This window comes from Cupressus sempervirens, chromosome 2 (genome assembly GCF_028749045.1).
Source record: "Cupressus sempervirens isolate cs-2001-9-10 chromosome 2, ASM2874904v1, whole genome shotgun sequence".
NCBI classification, from domain to species: domain Eukaryota; kingdom Viridiplantae; phylum Streptophyta; class Pinopsida; order Cupressales; family Cupressaceae; genus Cupressus; species Cupressus sempervirens.
This window is the reverse complement of record NC_143119.1, coordinates 78,450,348-78,458,623: the sequence shown is the minus strand read 5'-3', so window position 1 is coordinate 78,458,623 and position 8,276 is coordinate 78,450,348. Positions and strand designations below refer to the sequence as shown.

The 8,276-nt window shown below is 34.9% G+C and overlaps 1 non-coding gene across 1 annotated transcript; it reads right to left on the bottom strand.

The window, feature by feature from the left end:
- Positions 1-4,790: 4,790 nt before the first annotated feature.
- On the bottom strand, positions 4,791-4,863 carry TRNAA-UGC (transfer RNA alanine (anticodon UGC)). The gene has a single exon. It is a non-coding gene; the product is annotated as a tRNA-Ala (tRNA).
- Between the last annotated feature and the right edge of the window lie 3,413 nt (positions 4,864-8,276).

Sequence of the window (8,276 nt, the reverse complement as noted above, 5' to 3'; positions counted from 1 at the left end):
CAATCAACCCCACTTCTACTACTATGACACTATTTTTCAAGCTCACAACCTTAGCCCTTGTAGCCTCTACAACAATACAATCATCACTGTCAACTACAGACCTAGCACACTCTATCAATGAATCTCGCATACATTTATACACTGTACAATTCATTATAGAATACCACAAACAGTTACAGGAAAAATGGTCTACCATCGATCTGTCACACATGGATGCCTTTAGTGAACACAGATGCTTCAGTCACTCCTTCAGTGATTCAAATGCTCTACATGATGGACTCTACTTACTATACTCATCTTGCAACTGTATTGTCCATCAAACAACATCATTTACCATGTCTAGCACCACGACACCACCATACTATTTGGTACTCATGGCATAGATATTTGTCAGCGTATGGCTCAACATAGTACAACTCATCCACTATACATTTTAAATAAAATATATATATGTCACCATATGGTGACTTACCTCCATCGTACGTTGGACTCACCATACGATGAGGCTACACCATATGGTGCACTTCATCACCACAACAATCTCCCACTTGATGAAGTAGCACCAACCATTCCAACAAACTCATCTCTAATCATAAGAGATAACACCATCATCTATATTTCTAAGTTTCCAGGAGCACATGCAACTGATCAATCCATGCCAACTCCAAATGCAATATGAAGTATCCAACAAATGATCAATGTACTCAAAACAAAGAAACTAGACCAAGATCAATGTCAAAGTTCCAATCATGGCCTAAGGAACATAAACATGACAACATAACCTAAAAAATCTCAACCAGAGAGATTACATGCTCCATTTATTAAATGAAAACATAAATCACACCCTTATTAAAGACTCTGTTGAGCCCTCAAGATGTCAACATCTTTAGTAACTTGAAGATTAATATCTCCATACAGTACTTCAGGAAATGTGAAAAGATTCTTCTGCAACATTAGAATCTTGTGCCTTGAACATCTATAGTACCAATTAAGATCAGTTACAAGGTCATTGTCAACAACTCCCACTAAACCATAGTGTTGAGTTACACATGACATCTACATCACTGTCAACAACTCTCACTGCACGGTGATGTTGAGTCACACATGGCATCATCACAGAAACCTTCCACACAAAGATTGAATCACTTTAACTAGTCATCATCAGATGATCAATTAGTCAAAGCAACACTGCTTGCATCTTCATCATCACTCTCAGAAGACTCAGAATTGGAAGAACTCTCCATTTTCTTCTTCTTCTTCTTCTCTTTGCAATCCTTTCGGATATGACCAGTTTGCTCGCAGTTCCAACACTTCGCTTTGGACTTTTTCCTAGAAGATTTAGGCTTCATGTCCTCCTTTCTTTTTTCCTTTGCTCTGCCTTGGGCAAAGAGAACCTCCTTAGCCACCTCATAAGATTTCCTCTGCATCTCCTCTGAAAAAAGTGCAACAACCTCTTCATCCATTTTTAATTGGGTGGTAGTACTTCCAATGGCCATCACAAGATGATCCCATGAATCAAGCAACAAGCATAGCAGTAGCATGCAATGCTCTTCTTCACTAACAGACACACCAACATATGTCAGTTGTGCAATCACCATACTAAACGTGTTTAAATGATCCGTCATAGCCATTCCTACGTCCATCTTCAAGGAGTACAACTTCTTTCTCAGGAGGAGCTTGTTTACCAAGGATTTTCCTTGATAAATATCTCCCAACTTCTTCCACAAAGAATCTGTAGTTTTCTCCTCATGAACATTCAAGAGAATAGAATCTGCAAGACATAGCCTTATCAATCCTTTGACCTTTCGATCTGTTAAAACCCAATCTTCTTACTTCATGTCTAAAGGCTTGTTTCCAAACACACCAGTCCATAGATCTCGGTCTACAAACATATCCTCTACTTTAAGTTTCCATAACTCAAAGTTTGTGCCATCAAATTTTTCAATCTCTATTCTCCCTAATGTACTTGCCATCTCAATTTCCATATGAACATTTTATAAATCCCCACCAGAACCAAATTGACACCAAACAACCAACCCTACCCAATACAACCAACTCTACCAACAAGATAATGGTAATGGGTAATGGTTCTGATACCACTTGTTAGCAAAGCTACTAGCAGAAACACCTTCCAAATGTCAATTTACCAAGGAAATTATATAAAGATCAAATCTACTGAGATGCATAGGAAAAATACGAACAGAGAAAATAAAGGCACAAACAAGATAAAATACTTGAGACAAAGATTTACATGGGAAACCCTTTTGGGAAAAACCCACCAGCCAAGAACCATAGTGTCACCCTGTGTATTATAGTAACCAATACATTACATACAAATAATAGACTCAAGCTCATATTGCCTTTACAATTAACCCCACTTCTACCACTATAACATTGTTCTTTAGGCTCACAGCCTCAGCCCTCACAACCTCTATAGCAATACAATCATCACTATCAACCGTAGACTTAGCACACTCTATCAATAAATCTCACATACATTTATACACTATGCAATTCATTATAGAATACCACAAACGGTTACAAGCGAAATGGTCTACCAACAGTTTGTCACACACGAATGCCTTTGGTGAACAGAGATGCTTCAATCACTCCTTTGGTGATGCAGATGCTCCACACGATGGACTCTACTTACCATACTCATCTCGCACACTGTACTATCTGTCAAACAACATCATTCACCATGTCTGGCATCAGCGGACTATCCAAGACCACCATACTATCCGACACCATGACACCACCGTATTGTCCAACACTCATGACACAGATATTTGTTACCGTATGGCTCAACACAATACGGCTCATCCACCATACATTTTACATTATATATATATATCAATCATCATACGGTGACTTACCTCCACCGTATGGTGAGGCTGCACCATGTAGTGCACTTCATCACCACAACAAAATCCTTTACAACCTTTGATTTTTTAAAATTCAAAAAGAACAAAATTAAGAAAAGAAAAGAGCTTTTTTAAATCTATCATACCTGTTAGAATACAACTATAGAAGGGACCATCTCATTTTATCAAAGCAAATAGCTCATGATGTACACAACTAGTATAGGTTAAAATAAATTAGGAGCCAACATATCTTTTAGATTGAAGTCCAAAATTGTGGTGATTAATTAAGTGGTGATTAATTAAGAGGTTAAAAATATGCATCTAACTGTCATGTGTCAGCACGCGGCTTTAGATTTGTTTGCAAATAGAACGTATGACATTTTCAGCTATGCACCTGTCTTGACATCTTGGGCTCTTTTCAAAATGTGGCATCAAAGTTTTTATATAAGTGCATTTTTTTATTCCTAGACGTGCTTTAGATTTGTTTGCAAATAGAACGTATGACATTTTCAGCTATGCACCTGTCTTGACATCTTGGGCTCTTTTCAAAATGTGGCATCAAAGTTTTTATATAAGTGCATTTTTTTATTCCTAGACATTAGGCTCCCATAAGTCTGATGACATATACGGTAGGGTCAAAATCAGCTACCAAGATCTGGACAAAATTTAGCTGATTAGGATCTTACAATTTTTGGGATGGAAATTTTTGCTTATCCTTCTTGTATTTGACGTTGTGCACTCAGAAAAACAAAGTATTGAAGGTTAGTTATTGAAAGAAAAGAGAAATGTACTCGAAGAAGATTGGAAATGTATGAGGATGATGATTAGGTATTGCTGAGGGATAAAGCCCAAATAAGGTTGAAATTTATGTAATTTTTAGTGGGACTCAGAGCCATTTTAGGTAGGCAAGTGACTGGAAATAAAGCCTTAAATTCTGTACATGACCCCAAAATTCCGGTGACATTAACACAAATTATTAGTAAGTTTTGCATTGGACTCTAAACTATTGAATTGGGTATCCAACCTATTTGTCCAGTTGTCAAGTTATAATTGGAAGCTAGAAAATCTAATAGAACAATGGGGATAGTTAAGTCTGAATCAGAAAATTATTTTGTCCCTTGCTTCAACCAATGAAAGTTCAGATAAAATCTATTCCAATATTATGAAAAATAAAAACTAACGACTAACTATAACTATAATGTTTATATCCAAAAATAATGAATTCTTCATTTTTATTGACCAATTGAAAAAATGTTACTAACCTGCTTTGGGCAGGAACTCATTAGGGAAACAATGAAAGATTGGGGAGTCAATGTGAATTAGCATTCTTCTTTATCCGTAATAATAGATTTTTGTGAATTGTAATTTTAGTGAATTTTATTAATTGAAAAGGACTATTCATCAAAAATAATAGATTTTTTAATAGAATACATTTATACCATTGCCGTGCCAAATAATTTTTCGAGCCGTATAATTGTTCATGGCACAGAACAAAATAAAATTTCGAGCCAGTCTGTCAAACAGTTGTCGTGCTTTGCGTACAGGGCTGCCAGTGAACGGCCCCAGTGAAGCAGCAAGTAATTGATACCAACCTAATCAAAAGAGCATAAAGAATCATAAGAAAACCGGTCTCGAAATGAAGAATCTGAAAATGGCGTGCAACACTGGAAAAGAAAGAAGATATGAATTGGAAAGGAAAAGAGATGAGTTGTAAGAGACAAACGGCGGAAATTTCTCCAACAGATGGGCCAATTATTACTAAAGCTTAGTTAGGGTTCTTGTTCTTATGGTACTTGAGAACAACAGTAATGTAAAGCACAAAAGGCTGCACCAGCCGGGAATCGAACCCGAGATGATTGACGTTAATCAATTTGGGGCAGATCATTGTAAAGAGAAAGCGGAAGAGTAAAAGAGATAAATTGCAATTGGAGATGCGGGGTATCGAACCCCGTACCTCTCGCATGCAAAGCGAGCGCTCTACCATGTGAGCTACATCCCCATGACATTTTTATGTCGGTGAGGTCCAATATCTTCACCTTTCTTCCGTCATCGGAAAGCATGTAATTTCTTGTTTATCTTCAGAATGGTTCATGTTCAGTGTGGGGTTTGCTTGCCAGGCCTGGTTAAGTGTAAGCTTTTTCTTTTGCTTGATGTCGACGTTATCCGTAACACTTCCACCATTCCCGAGGTGATGGAAGGCCCGACACGCGTGTCTTTATTCCCACATTCATAACGCATTAATTACCTTAGCAGTTCATATACGGCAGTAGCTATGAAAGCACGAATTTCCTCGATGATACGAAGGAGACTACTTTCTCAACTAAAAAATACATTCAATATAATTGAAAAATTATAAAACTAAACATTAATATATTTCATACATTTAATAAATATATAATAAAATTACAACTAAATTAAAATTAATATTATTAAAGGCAAGTTCGAAGTCACTAAGTGGTACTTGTTATTATTATTATTACAATTTAGTATCTATATAAAATTATGTTATGTAATTATTTTTGCCTTTTTAATATTATTATTCTTTAACATTTAAATAAAATTATTGCTATAATTATTATTAAAAAAAATGGTTCGAAATTTTGCGAACTCCCATGCTTCAGGGGAGCCTTTCCATGGTAATTTGGCTGGTCTGGCTCTTCAATGGATGTTTGATCTTTTAACTAGAAAATAGTTTTACTCTCCTTATGAAAGAACATTCTTCTTCTGCAATTAGTTATGCATTAACTAGTTGCCATAAGCTACAATCTAAAGCAATGGATGTTGTGGGCTCTAAACACAGAAAGTTATCTCATCCATCAACCTTGGAGAATTGGGATGGTGTAGCGGAGGATTTGGGTTGGTGTCAAGGTGTTGATCACAAGAGAGTTGCCCCTCATGATTCTTAGAAATGCAATACTTGGATTCTCTTGATCTCCAATTTCCATTTGCTGACAGGGGCTAATATAATCCCTTTAGGAAAACCCCCACCATGTGATCATGCGGCTTGTTGTCCTCTAGACCTCCCCCTCCCTAAGTGATGCAGGAAAATATTCAACTCCCCTTTTGACTAATTCCTATATTGTCATCTTGAACCACTATCACACCCCCCTTGGAATGGTTCTCCCTTTGTGCAACTAAGTGAATCTCGCCCCTTTGTTCCCATGGAATCGAAAGCCCTAATTATTAATAATGATTTCTCAGAAGGGCGATGGAGTTATTGTAAATCTAATGGCCTCTTTGCTAAGTGGTGCAGTCAAGTTTCTTCTAGTGCCAAAGTTAGGAAATGGTTAGAGGAAACCTTCAACAACCAAGTAAGTATCCATTCCCTTGATTTGGATGTCTTGTTTGTAGATTGTAAATCATTAGATCTAAGAAATAAATTGCTTCATGGTAATCCTATCTTCTTCAAAGGTTTTCATTTGAAATTTTCTGAATGGGCTCCGAAATTTGAGTCTAAATTCCTTAACAATATTAAAGTCATGAAATGGATCCTTATTAAAAATCTACTAGTGGAGCTTCTTAAGAGTCGCATTTTGGCAAAAAAATTGAGGATATGTTGGGTGATCTTAGAGGCCTAGAGGAGGAATTCATTTCCTCAATGGATGTTGAGTTGCTAGTTCAAATAGATTGGTTGTAGTCATTGTTTTCTATTATTAGAGTAATAACCAATCAATCCATTTATTACTTGTATCTTGAGATGTTTCATAGTAATTTGAGTGGTATTCTTATTTTGGATCATCCCCTCGGTAAAAAATGATGTAAACCTAATAATCAAATTACCATTGATCTATCTGGGCTCTCGGTACCAAATAAAAATTTAGATATTAGATTCAATGATCAAGGTGGAATCTTTGCTATTACTGATTAATTCCCTTCCCTATTGGAAAACAATCTAAATAACTCTCTAGCTAATCATGAAGTTGAGGAATGATAAATTGTTGCTAACCTGGAGGAAGTCCCCTCTAATCCTTCCCATTTTCTTTCCCCTCCTCGACATTCTATGGTATCCCTCCTAATATTAGAACTAAGGTGTTTAGCTATGATATTCATACTGGCCCTCAGCCTATGGCAGGAAATTTCTCTCACCAAGATTCTCCCTTTTCCTCTAATGATATTGAAATGGTAAGGCCTCTAGAGATAGGAAATCTAGAGTTTCCTCCTGAAATCCAAAGGGAAAATATTGAAGCCTTTGTGACAATTTAACTAACAACCTCAATAACACCTTTACGAAAGAGATTGTAGAGGATAAGGAAATAAATCTTCAGAAACAATTATTGGTTGAGAAACTTTTACAATTAGTGGTGAAAAGTACTCATTAGGAAATTTAATCAATGATCTTGTCCAAATAGCTAAGAAGGATGTTATTAGTGAGGTGGATCAAACTGGGGAAGAAATAACATCTCCAAATTGTGTTAGAACTTGCAAAATATGTGGTAAGAAATCTTTAAATGGGCTTAGATCTATGGATATTGAGCCTAAGGATCAAGTTAAGATTACTAATATTTTCTATGCAGGGAAGACAAGTTCCTTCCCAAGGCAAAATGGAACTTGGAATATTAAGGGCCTTAACTCCCCTAACAAACAACACTTACTAAGCTCTATATTAGTAACTATAAACATGTTTTACTATTAAATAAAGAACCTAAAAATAAACTTAGAGGAATGCAACTAATTCAAAAAGAATTGGGGTTGAGAGAATTTTTAACCCAACCTAAATGGCCTCTAGAGTTCTTTCTATTATTTGGAATATGTCATGTCCCTATTTTAAGATATAATTTTAATAATAATTAAATAAATAATGATAATAAAATCATATTCAAGTATATAAATAAGAAATTAAAATTGCATATATAATATATTATCAATAAAATAATATTTAGTATAATATTTAAAGCAATTAAATAATAATAATTTTATAATGAATAAATAAATAAATAAAATTAAATATAAGAGAATATCGTAGCAAGTATGTTATCTTTATAAATAAGATTTAATAATAAATGATAATAAATATAAAATAGATAAGTAAATAAATAATATAATATTAATTAACTAAATCTAATGAAAAGTCAAGAGATATTTAACAAATAGATATGACTCCTTAAAATTAAGATATAAAATTTACGGGAGTTTATTTTTGAGAGGAGAAAAAGAGCAGAAGAAGATAGGAGTTCAAAAAGGAAAAAATGGAACAGGAAAGTAATATGAAGAAAATAAGGAAGTGACTTTCTAAAAAGGTATCAATGATATTGAAAGGATGAGAACCTTCGAAAGGGTCATAATTTTGAATAGTTGTGACTCATAAAAAATGTTGTAATTATGAATTATTGGGCCTTTTCCAAAATATTTTAGTTATGAAGCATTGCAAATTTTCAAATGGATTATAACCATGAAGTGTTGTGACTTTTCAAA